Raw genomic sequence first — 13584 nt, forward strand, 5'->3', positions numbered from 1 at the left:
CTATAATTGATTCTAATAACTTGCCCACTATAGATGTCAGGCTTATTGGACGGTAATTTGAAGGAGTGGACTTATCCCCTGATTTGAATATGGGAACCACATTAGCCATCTTCCACAACTCTGGCACAACACTGGTAAGGATGGACACATTGAATACACTCGTTAATGGCTGACTAAGCTCCATCTTGCATTCCTTAAGTACCCTTGAAAACAACTCATCGGGTCCCGGGGACTTATTTTGTTTCAGTTTGTCTATCTGTTTAATAACCATGTCCCTCGTGACAGTAATATTAGTTAACTTAAATTCACCAGGAACTAAATAATTGTTAATTACTGGAATCTCATTTACATCTTCCTGTGTAAAAACTGACAAAAAATAGTCATTAAATAAGGAACACATTTCCAGTTCATTATCCGTCAGCTGTCCATTCCCAGTTTTCAGAGGTCCTACTTTTTCCTTCACCTTCGTCCTATACACTTGAAAGAACCCCTTTGGATTAGTCTTTGATTCATTAGCAACTCTAATTTCATAGTCACGTTTAGCCTTTCTAATCGCCTTTTTTACTTCTCTTTTAAGCTGAACATATTGGTCAGTAAGGTTAACCTCTCCTCTTCTGATGCGCCTATAAATTCCCCTTTTCTCCCCTAATAGATGCTTTAGCCTCCTGTTAACCCATTTGGGATCGTTATTATTAGACCTAATTTCTCTCTGGGGAATGTATATACTCTGGGCACTGTGTACATTATTAAGAAAACAATCATAAAAGCAGATCCCTTCATATTCATAAGTATGATTATCGTCAATAAAATCATTAGCTAGATAACCCCAATCAAGATTAGACAGATGTTCCCTAAGTCCATTATAATCGGCAGAACGAAAATCAGGGATTTTTACTGTATTATCATTATTCTTGCATTCCCAATTAATGCTAAAAGTGATGGATTTGTGATCACTTGCGCCAAGCTCTTCAGTGATCTCCAGATTATTCACGAGTGTTTCCTTATTTGACAAGACTAGGTCTAGCAAATTATTACCCCTGGTAGGCTCAGTTACACTCTGTTTCAGAAAACAGTCCTGAACTGTTTCCATAAAGTCACTGGACTCTAGATTACCTGTCAAAGAATTCCAGTCAATTTGACTAAAGTTAAAGTCCCCTACTACGACTATGTTACTCTGTCCAGAAGCCCTAACAATTTCGTCCCAAAGAAGTCTCCCTCTATCGTGATCCAAGCCTGGAGGTCGGTATATTACACCTAGAATTAGTTTTTCTTGACCCTCCACGAACTCTACCCAAACAGACTCTGTTACTGCTCCATCTATTTTTATACCTGTTTTTATGCAACAATTAATATTTTCTCGAACATACAATGCAACTCCTCCCCCCCTCCCCTTTACATCTATCCACATTGAACAACTTAAATCCCTGAATATTACACTCAGCAGTCATATCCCGACTCTTTAAATCATACCACGTTTCAGTTAATGCAATGATATCAAAGTTCCCAGCACATGCTACCAAACGTAGTTCATTAATTTCATTTCTTGCACTTCGACTGTTAGCATAAAATACCATCATATGTTTTTTCTTCTGCACATTTTTCCTATTCATCTTTGTTTTTACACAATTTCTGAAATTATCATTACCCAGAGTTACTCCATGACAGTTACTATTAAGATTCTTAATATCAGAGCATAAGTCAATATATCCATACTCATTATTAATCATTTCTAAACCCATACCTCTAACTAATCCTAGTTTAAAGTCCTAACAACCCCCTCAACTGAGTTAGCAAGAAAACCCACACCTGTCCTGGATAAGTGAACCCCATCCCTGGCATACATGTCATTTCGGCCATAGAAGTTGTCCCAGTTGTCAATGAATGGTACTGCATTATCCTTACAGTGTTTATCCAGCCAACAATTAATACCAATTGCTCTGGACAACCATTCATTACCAACACCTCTTCTTGGCAAAATGCCACATATAACAGGGCGCCCCCCCTTCTTCCTAATCATGTCTATAGCTGTCCTGAACTTTCTAACTAAATCCTCACTTCTACGCTTGCCTACATCATTGCCTCCAGCACTGAGGCAAATAATAGGATTGATCCCATTACCGTTCATGATGTTGTCAAGCCGGCTAACAATGTCCTCCATCCCAGCCCCAGGAAAGCATACCCTTTGTCTCCTACTCCTGTCCTTCAAGCAGAATGCCCTATCCATGTATCTAACCTGGCTATCCCCAACAACAACAATATTCTTACCTTCCTTGTTGTCGTTCGTCGTGACGATCCCAGTAGTAGACTCACATTCGTCGGGTAGAACCGAGAATGCGTTGGAGGTTTCCACGGGAGTTTCCACAGCAGTCTCTTTCTTCTTCATCGTTTCTGGATTTCCATTCTACAACTCTGTTAGAAAACCAGTACTTACCTATGTCCTTTCTAAATCTAAATTTATCCAACTTAAATCCATTATTCCTGGTTCTTACCTGGTTCGACACCCTCAGTACTTTATTAATATCTCATTGATATCTCCCCTCATTCTACGCCTCTCCAGAGAGTGGAGATTTAAGGCTTTAAGTCTATCTTCATACGGGAGGTTCCTTACACAGTAAATCATTTTGGTCATTCTTCTCTGTATGTTCTCTAATGAGTCTATATCCATCCTGTAGTAAGGGGACCAAAACTGAGCAGCATAATCTAAATGAGGCCTCACTAGTGATGTATAGAGCTGGAAATATAAACACATATGCAGTATAATGTGATCCTTTATTGACTACGTTTCGCCCACACAGTGGGCTTTTTCAAGTGACTTGAAAAAGCCCACTGTGTGGGCGAAACGTAGTCATTAAAGGATCACATTATACTGCATATGTGTTTATATTTCCATTGTGTCGGTATTTTATACCATTTAGTTCCATGTATAGAGCTGTAAAATAACTTTTGGACTTCTGTTACTTATACTTCTTGAGATAAATCCAAGTAATCTGTTGGCCTTGTTGCGCACACTAAGGCAATGCTGTCTTGGCTTTAGATTTCTGCTTACCATGACTCCCAAGTCTTTTTCACATTCTGTATGATCAAGCTCTACTTCACCTAGATTATAGCTTCGAGGGTTATTTTCATTACCAAGGACCAGTAGCTTACACTTATCCACATTGAACTTCATCTGCCAATTTTCAGACCAAGACATCAATTTGTCCAAATCCTCCTGTATTTCATTGATATCCTCCTCAGAGTGAATTATACGGCCTATCTTTGTATCATCAGCAAGCTTACAATTAAATACAATTTGGGGATTCATAGAATTGATGATCCTGGGTCTTAATAAAAGTATTAACGAAGATCAGTATTGACCCCAGGGATGGGGTGGGGGCCCTGAGGGTTTCTAAATTTATGTTACACTAATATTCGTAGTGCTAGAAATAAGATGGACGAATTGAGATTAGTTGCAAGTGCGGGTAACATTGATGTTTTTGCCATAACTGAAACGTGGTTTAATATGAGAAGTCGGTACAGGCTTGATGACTGTCACATTCAGGGTTTTAAATTGTTCCAAGTATACAGAGGCATCGGAAAGGGAGGTGGAGTGGCACTCTGTTCAGATCGTTTAAACTGTTGCATAAATACCGGTATAAAGTCTGAAACACATACTGAGTCTGTTTGGGTAGAATTTTCAGAGGGGCACGAAAAATTTATTTTAGGCGTGATACAGTCCCCCAGACTTGGAAAGAGACCGAGGAAGACTACAGTGGGAGGAAATTGTTAGAGACATAAGGCACGATAATGCTGTAATTCGTATTGATTGGTATTTCTTGACTGGGAATTTAGAGTCTACCGGCTTCTTAGAGGTAGTTCAGGATTGTTTTATATAGCAGTTTGTGACATAGCCTACAAGGGGAAATAACCTGCTTAACTTGGTTCTGGCAAACAAGGAAACCCTTGTTAATAATTTAGAAATTTCAGAGGAACTCGGCACAAGCGACCACAAATCAATTACCTTTAGCATTGAATGGAAGTATGATAGTAGGGACAACTCAATAACGGTACCAGATTTTCGTTTAGCAAATTACAAAAGGCTTAGAGAACAACTATCACCTGTGGACTGGGGTAACGAAGAGAACTATCAATGTGAGAGCCTTCTAAACACTATACATGCTGCCCAAAGTATATTTATTCCATATTAAGAAATTAGATCTAATAGAAACGACGCTAAATGGATGAATAATAGCTTCAAATATCTTTTAGGGCAGAAGAAAGGAATTTATAGGCGCATCATGAATCAATATATTGATATTAAGAGATAAGTTAAACAGGGAATAAGAAAAGCTAAACGGAACTACGAAATTAAAGTTGCTAGGAATTCGAAAATAACCAAAAAGGATTTTTCGAGGTTTATAAAACAAAAGTTAGAGAAAACGTAGATCCCCTATGTTTACTTACAAGGAGAAGGAAATGTTTTCGATTTTTAATAATTGCTTTCTCTCTGTTTTCACACAGGAAGAAACTAACAATATCCCAATAATTAATTTCTATAGTGGCCCTGAAAAAGATAAATTATGTAATATCCAGTCACTAACGATATCCAGGGCTCTGATGAACTTTTTTCATGGGTTCTTAAGGAATACAAATTGGAACTTTGTGAACCATTAACTAACATTTTTTAAATAAATCTCTTCAAACAAGTGCAGTGTCTGATATATGGAAGATGGCCAATGTAATTCCTATTTTTCAATCAGGGGACGAGTCGTTACCGTCAAATTACCGCCCAATAAGCCTGACCTCAATTGTAGGCAAATTACTAGAGTCAATTATAGCTGATATTATAAGAAGTCATCTTGATAAGCATAATTTGATTGATGATACTCAGCATGGATTCACGAGGGACCGTTCCTACCTAACTAATTTACTAAGTTCCTAATTTATCAACATGTCGGTTCTCTGAACCATTCATCTACAAGTTCCTTCTGTAAAGCTTTTGAGGCTGTTGATAACGATAAAGAATTTGATATTGTTTATGTGAATTTTAGTAAGGCTTTCGACAGAGTACCACACCAGAGACTGTTAAAGAAAATGGCACTTCATGGCATTGGGGAAAAATTGTTGTCATGGATCGAGACATGGCTCACCAACAGGAAGCAGAGAGCGTGCATAAATGGGGTAAAATCTGAGTGGGGATCTATAACAAGTGGCGTCCCACAGGGATCAGTTTTAGGCCCATTGGTGTTTATAATATATATCAACTACCTTGAAGAGGGAATTAATAGTGATATGACCAAATTTTCTGTTGATACAAATATAAGAAGGATAATCGATTCAGACGTAGATGTCACAGAACTTCAGGAAAATTCAGACAAACTCAGTTCGTTGTCAGAAAAGTGGCAGATGCAGTTCATTGTAGATAAATGCAAAGCTCTGAGGGAATGTTCATAACCCTAGCATTTATCAGCTAAATAATGTAGAACTTAGTCGTACAGAATGCGAAAAAGATTTATTTCATGAAGTGTAAGCAACAGAGGTCTAGAGGTTATACTATAGCTTTACGTTATATTACAGCTTTGTACATCATTAGTAAGGCCTCACCTAGATTACGCAGCTCAGTTCTGGTCTCCATATTACAGATTGAATATAAAATCGTTAGAAAACATTCAGCAAAGATTGACAAAATTAATTCATAGTATTAGAAATCTTCCGTATGAAGAAAGATTGAAGACCCTTAAATTACATTCACTTGTAAGACGAAGAATGAGGGAAGACATAATCGAAGTGTATAAGTGAAAGATGGGTATTAACAAACGGGATGTAAATAAGGTCTTAAGGATATCTCTTCAAGATATAGGAAAGATATAGGAAAGTATTGGTTGTAGATGAATGGTTCAAAGAACCGACATGTTGTTAAATTAGACACATGTGCAACTCTTGGGTATCTTTATTGAGGAAACGTTTCGCCACACAGTGGCTTCATCACTCCATACATAGGAGAAACTTGAAGAACAGGAGGAGAATGAGGTAATCAGTCCCTCAACCTTGAGTCGATGTGGTCAGTCCATCAATCTTGAACAGAATACGGCATATGAGCGGAGAAGCAGCTTATAAACCGTATGGCAGCAGAGGTGCAGCAGTCGTAGGTGGTGTCACAGTTGTTCAATGTGGAAGTAGGTCGTGCCCAAGGGTTAGGCAAGCGAAGAATTCCCAAGTATTAAGATCCCAAGAAGTTGCAGTGTCTGACAGGATTGTAGATGAATTGTTCAAAGAACCGACATGTTGTTAAATTAGACACATATGCAACTCTTGGGTATCTTTATTGAGGAAACGTTTCGCCTTGCCTAACCCTTGGGCACGACCTACTTCCACATTGAACAACTGTGACACCACCTACGACTGCTGCACCTCTGCTGCCATACGGTTTATAAGCTGTTTCTCCTCTCATATGCCGTATTCTATTCAAGATTGATGGACTGACCACATCGGCTCAAGGTTGAGGGACTGATTACCTCATTCTCCTCCTGTTCTTCAAGTTTCTCCTATGTATGGACTGATGAAGCCACTGTGTGGCGAAACGTTTCCTCAATAAAGATACCCAAGAGTTGCACATGAGTAACTAGATTTATCAAAGTTTATTGCTTGGGTAGCATTGAAAATGAGTTGGGGAAATATTCTGTTAGTGGGTTGGATATGTGAAGGACCTGCCCAGTATGAGCCAAAAGGCCTACTGCAATGTTCCTCCTTTCTTATGCTCTTCAGAAACCCATTAGTGTCAAACAGTGCATGGGAACGGGAGACAGTTATCGTTGATCCAAGGAGAAAGAGGATACACTAGCTTTCTTGGATCATGAGCCCGCCAGGCTATCACCGGCATCAGGACAACTAACTTCCTTGAGGGGTGTGCCTGAGAACTTCGAATAATTCTCCTCTGATTGGTTATCATAGGGCCAATAGGCTCCATTTTCATTCTCTATCTTACTGATGCTCCATCAGTGCCAACTTCAGTGTTCATTCTCTCTGTGATTTCCTTGATGACACTAGCCTGTTGTACAAACTCTGACTTCCACTTGGCATAAGCCATTCTGTGCACACGGGTTTCCCATTCACTTTAGCGTTGTATAACCCAGCCGCTTACAGGACTCTCTGGTGAATTTAATGTTAACGGGCACAACCACATTCCAGATATGAGACGCCGCAGTAAACTCTCTGTACCAGACAACCTTGGAAAGGATGTTAAATCTTTATTAGGACTTTGGAGTTAAAGAAGCTGGGTATTTGATAATTCTCAGAAGTGTGGTTATTGTTTTTGTTGCCTGTTTTGATAATGGTTATGACGTTGGTAGTTGTAGTGGTGGTTATGTTAGTAGTTATTATAGTGGTGATTGTGGTAACAATAAACTTATTTGGCTTTATAGAGCGAGAAAAGTGTTAGTAACAACACTTGATCCCAGTTATATTATAATGTTACAGATTACTAACTCTGCAATGACAAAACTTGATAAACCAGTAAACGTACAGGACACACTAACTTAACAAAAACATCGTCTCACTAACACCTTCTGTACCCAACTGGAGTGCTTCCTAAGATAGTGAAAACTAGTCAGGCTGAAGTATAACTTTCAGCTGGAAACAGGACCGAAACGTTTTCTAATAAATATGTTATAGTGTTTGCTTACGTGTCTTTGTAAACCAACTGTTTAATTAAATATCCGCATAAAACAAAAAAAGTTTTTTTCTTTTTTTTTTTAATTTTGTTTTACATCATGACTTTTCTTCACTTCTTTTTTCGTCCTTTCTGTGTGGAAATGTTCAGCAAGAGGAACACTGAGGTTCGGTTACTTCACTGATGGAAACTTATATACTGTGAAACATGAGGCGCAGATAATCTTGACGACAGGAGAGAGGGAGCCCACTAGTGGAAGTATGAATGTAATCATTGAGAGGGCAGGTCCCTCTCAGACTTGTAACTAGTAGTCAAGCAAAAAAGTTACCGAAGATATTCTCCATACACTGAGAGACAACACAGTGTCAGGGGCCCAAGACTGTTCAACTGCCTCCCAGCATACATAAGGGGAATTACCATTAGACCCATGGCTGTCTTCAAGAAGGCACTGGACAGGCACCTTAAGTCAGTACCTGACCAGCCGGGCTGTGGTTCGTACCTCAGTTTGCGTGCGGCGAGAAGCAATACCCTGGTTGCTCAGACCCTGACCCACCACGAGACCTGGTCTCAAACCGAACTGCGGGGGCGTTTACCCCCGGAACCCTCTCCAGGTATACACCAGATATACAAAGATACCGTTGTGTTGCTGTGTCTAGCAAAGTAAATATAATATTGGTATAAATACCGACAAGATAATAAGTAAGACACATGTGCAACAGTTAGGTAACTTTATTCCGATACGTTATGTCTACACAGTGGGATTCCTCAGTGGTGCACAGAGAAGGTAGCAGAAGCAGTAGAATTGTAAAGGCGAGGTAATCAGTCAGTCACCTTGAAGACGTAGATTGTTCCAGACTATGAAGCAATGTTCTTCTCCAGGCTGAGTGACTGACCACCTCAAAATACGTCTTCAAGGATGTTGAAATAATTAGCTCCTGTTTACATCTCTACTGCTTCTGATACCTCCTCCGTATTAGACTGAAGAATCCAACTGTGTAGGCAAAACGTTTTGAAATAAAGTTACCTAACTGTTACACATGTCTTACTAATAATATGCATTTTAATATATTTATCATTTATAAAGGAACTGGATTGAATTATTATTCAAGATTCATAGGCCTACTATGTACAGTAAGAAACAACCTCCGATTTCCGGGTTCAAGAACATTATCCACGTCTCCTAAAATATCGTAGTGAAGGTGAAGTAATAGCCAGTCCGGTCATTAGCCATGTGAGACTGTAGTTAAGCTTTCAAACAACGTAAATCAGAGAAACTGTGTTTAGCTCCCCGCTACACTAATAAGCAAAGTTACTAATATTTGCTGGAAGGTATAAATGTGTCATTCTAATATTTTAGTACAGTCGTAAAATGCTTGTATGGGCAATTCGGTACAGTTTAATTTTATTTTTTTGTTGTTGTTAGGTGAGACACATATGCAACAGTTAGGTATCTTTATTTCGAAACGTTTCGCCTACATAGTAGGCTTCTTCAGTCGAGTACAGAAAAGTTGATATAAGCAGAAGAGACGTGAAGAAGATGTAATCAGTCCATCACCCTTGAAGTTTTGAGGTGGTCAGTCCCTCAGTCTTGTTCCATAGTTGGAAATAAATGGTATAAAATACCGACACAATGGAAATATAAAAACATATGCAGTATAATGTGATCCTTTATTGACTACGTTTCGCCCACACAGTGGGCTTTTTCAAGTCACAAACAGAACTACCATAGTCTGAAACAGACTACAGACTTGATTTTTTTTTTTTTACCAAGTCATTTCATTCTTCAAAGATCGACAGAGCAAAATCCAGCATCAGCGAGGTAAAAAGCTTAGTTCCCCAGGGCACTGTCCAGGCACCTCTGCTGTTTCTCATCCTCATAGTAGACACAGATATACCCGACACATTTTTGTATCATCATTTGCAGATGACGCTAAAATAAGCATGAAAGTCACTACGGTAGAAGACACTGAAAAATTACAGGAAGACGTAAGCAGGGTTTTCCAGTGGGCAGTGGAAAACAACATGACGTTCCATGGTGATAAGTTCCATCTGCTTACGTATGGAAAGAATGAAGAACTCCAAAGGAAACCTGTATATAAAACTCAAGAGGGTCACCAAATGGAAGAATAGGAACACGTAAAAGACTTGGGAGTAATTATGTTAGCTGACCTTTCTATTAAAGAACAAAATAAGACAAAGATCACGACAGCCAGGAAGATGACGGGGTGGGTATCAAAACAAGGAAAATAATGCCAGTGGTGACAATTTTCAAGTTGCTAGTGCTCCCTTGTTTGAAATATTGCTTAGTGCTGACGGCCCCGTTCAAAGCTGGAGAAATATCAGAGCTGGAACAAATACAGAGGTTGAGCCAGTAAAGCACTTAAACTACTGGGAACACCTTTAAGTCTTTAACATGTACTCACTGGAGCGGAGGAGAGATGCATGATAATATATACCTGGAAAATACTCGAGAACCTGGTCCTAAATCTGCACACTGTCGTAACAGCATACTTGACTGAAAAATATGGGAGGTAATGACTGAAAAAAAAAAGTGAGGTGCAGGGTGTAGTTGGGACTATAGGGGAACACTGTATCAAAATCCGGAGTCCCAGACTATTCAACATCTTACCAGAAGATATCAGAAACATGGCTGGAACAAGTGTTGAAGCCATCGAGAGGAAACTGGACAAGTATCTTCCCCAGGTGCCAGATCAACCAGGCTGTGATGGATTTGTGGGGCAGCAAGCCTGCAGCAGCCACAGCATGTTTGACCAGGCAAGCACCAGACAAGCCTGGCCCATGGCCGGGTTCCAAGAGTAGTGAGACTCTCAAAACGACAACATTTCCTTGAGTGACTTATATCATAACGGTACCAACTAAATTAAATAAAACGTTTTCTATTAGATTTATTTCAATTACTATTTTATTAATAATTATTTTGTAGATGAATGGTTCAGAGAACCGACATGTTGATAAATTAGACACATGTGCAACTCTTGGGTATCTTTATTGAGGAAACGTTTCGCCACACAGTGGCTTCATCAGTCCATACGTAGGAGAAATGTGGTGAATGGTTTTGAAAACCGACAAGTTGAAGAATTGAGACACTTATGCAACACATGGGAATCTTTATTGAAGAAACGTTTCGCCACACAGTGGCTTCATCAGTCCAATACAAAGTAGAAATGGGTAAGGAGAGTAGAAGTATGAGGTAATCAGTCCCTCAACCTTGAGTCGATGGGTTCAGTCCATCAAGTCCATCAAGATTGATGGACTGAACACATCGACTCAAGGTTGAGGGACTGATTACCTCATTCTCCTCCTGTTCTTCAAGTTTCTCCTACGTATGGGCTGATGAAGCCACTGTGTGGCGAAACGTTTCCTCAATAAAGATACCCAAGAGTTGCACATGTGTCTAATTCATTAATAATTATGTACATAATCTTCCTGTTCAATATCCATGGCTGCCAACACTGTAGCACATTTCATCAGAAGATGATGTGAGATTTTTCCTGTGTGAGTTTCATGCAACAATCATAAAATCTAGTTGAATATCAAAGTTTTCATTGACAGTTGATAAGTTAGTTAATGAAGGTACTCTGAAAGAGATAAATGGAATAAAACACAGACACAATGGCCAAGTAGACACAGATGCAGTATGAGATCATTTACTGCCAATGTTTCACCTACTCAGTGGGCTTTATCAGGTCACAAACAAATCTTTCTGGTGAAGAGAGGACATGCTTATATGTAGGAAGAGCAGAAACGTTGTGTTGAGTAAAGAAGCTGAGAAGAGGTTGAATTTGTGAAGGACTAGCCCTGAGTGGACCAGTAGGCATGCTTTTGTGTTCCTCCAAGACTATCGTTATCGAACATATCAATAGATCATATGGTTATCCAACATAGCAATAGGATAGCAGGAACACTGATCAGATCCTTCTCAAATACAACCTCTTCTCAGTCGTCAACTTCAACATTCGTCATCTGAACCTTCACATCACTACGTTCCCCATATATACGCACGTCCCACAGCCGTCCCAACGAGATAGAGATGAATTACCTGATCCTTCAACATTATTGCTACCCCTTCCTTACCTCTAATTCTCTCAGATACCGATGAATTAATCCCATTTATTTCTCCCCACTGAAACTCACCTACCCCCTTCAGCTTTGTTTCACTTAGAGCCAAGACATCGAACTTCTTTTCATTCATTATCATCTGCACTTCATCCACGCTCATTCAAGCATCCCAGTTTTATCAAGCTTTCCTCCTCTTTTTCTAGTATTTTCTACAGTAGAAGGGGTTACAAGTTCATTACTCCCGGCATATCAATCGCCTCATGCGAAATACATGACTTACTTAGGAAAGATTCTTTTCCACTTCCCATGGAAAGTAGAGGAAATAAAGAACAAGAAGAATGGTTAAGAAAAAAGAAAAACCTAGATGTGTGTATGTACTCACCTAATTGTGGTTGCAGGGGTCGAGACTCAGCTCCTGGCCCCGCCTCTTCACTGAGCGCTACTAGGTCCTCTCTCTCCCTGCTCCCAGAGCTTTATCATACCTCGTCTTAAAGCTATGTATGGTTCCTGCCTCCACTACATCACTCGCCAGACTGTTCACTCCCTGACTACTCTATGACTGAAGAAATACTTCTAACATCCCTATGACTAATCTTGCTCCATTCCATGTGCTCCACCACTCTCCTCCTGATAATCTTCTCCATGACTTTGCATACTATACACGTCAGTGACACTGGTCTCTAGTTTAGTGCCTCTTTTCTGTCTCCTTTTTTTAAAAATGGGAACTATATTTGCTGTCTTCCATACCTCGGGTAGTTGCCCAGTTTCATGGGATGTATTGAAGATTGTGGTTAATGGCACACACAGCATTTCTGCTCCCTCTTTGAGGTATCAAGGTCACTTAGCAGCTTCTTCAACTCCTCCTCGGTTGTGTGTATGTCATCCAGCACTTGTTGGTGTATTCCCTGTTGGTGTCCCCCTCTGTCTTGCCTTCTCAGAGTCCTTCTTGTCTGCACTGTGAATACTTCCTTAAATATGTTCTCCAGGACGAGTACACTTCAGTGGTTAGTGAGGTTGAAGGTACCACTGATTCCCCTGCTAATCAAGGTAAGAATGTTTTAACTGTAGGTGATTCTCAGGTAAGATATATGGACTGTGCTTTTTGTAACAGAGACAGAAAAGTCAGACAGAGGGTGTGCCTTCCAGGAACTTGTGTTTGTGACATAGTCATCGGGTTGGATATTATGTCAGGTAATGGGAAGAAGCCCATTATCTGTCTTAGTGCTGGGGGTAATGACATTGGGAAGGGCAGGAGACAGGAGCTGCTGAATAAGTACAGGTCAGCCATAGAAGTAGTCATGTCTAAGTGAGGGATCCCAGTCATATGTAGTATCTTGCCTAGAAAGGGAGTGGGCAATGAATGTATGTCTAGGGGAATTATTATAAATTGCTGGCTAGACAGATACTGGAAGGAACTTGCATATTCTATGGCAAATGTGATATGTATTCAAGGGATGGGGTTCATCTCTCTGGGGATGGAGTGGTTACATTAGCCAATTCGATTGAAGGGGTAACTGATGACTTGTCAAGGAATTTAAACTGATAGATTATAGAGGTATGGGTGTTTGTGGGAAACAATCAGGAGTTTAAGAAATAAGATAGATGACCTAAGATTACTTGCAAGTGCGAGTAATATAGATATTATTGGTATAACAGAGACCTGGTTCAACCTGAAAGAGAAATGCCTTCTGAATGCAACATACAGGATTATAAACTATTCCACACTGATAGAGTCAACAGGAAGGGTGGTGGAGTGGCGATGTATGTCAGTGATAATTTAAATTGTTGTTTTAGACATGATATAAGATTAGAAAAATCGAACACAGAATCTGTTTGGCTACAGTTTCTCGAGAGTC

This window comes from Cherax quadricarinatus, chromosome 1, assembly GCF_038502225.1.
Source record: "Cherax quadricarinatus isolate ZL_2023a chromosome 1, ASM3850222v1, whole genome shotgun sequence".
NCBI classification, from domain to species: domain Eukaryota; kingdom Metazoa; phylum Arthropoda; class Malacostraca; order Decapoda; family Parastacidae; genus Cherax; species Cherax quadricarinatus.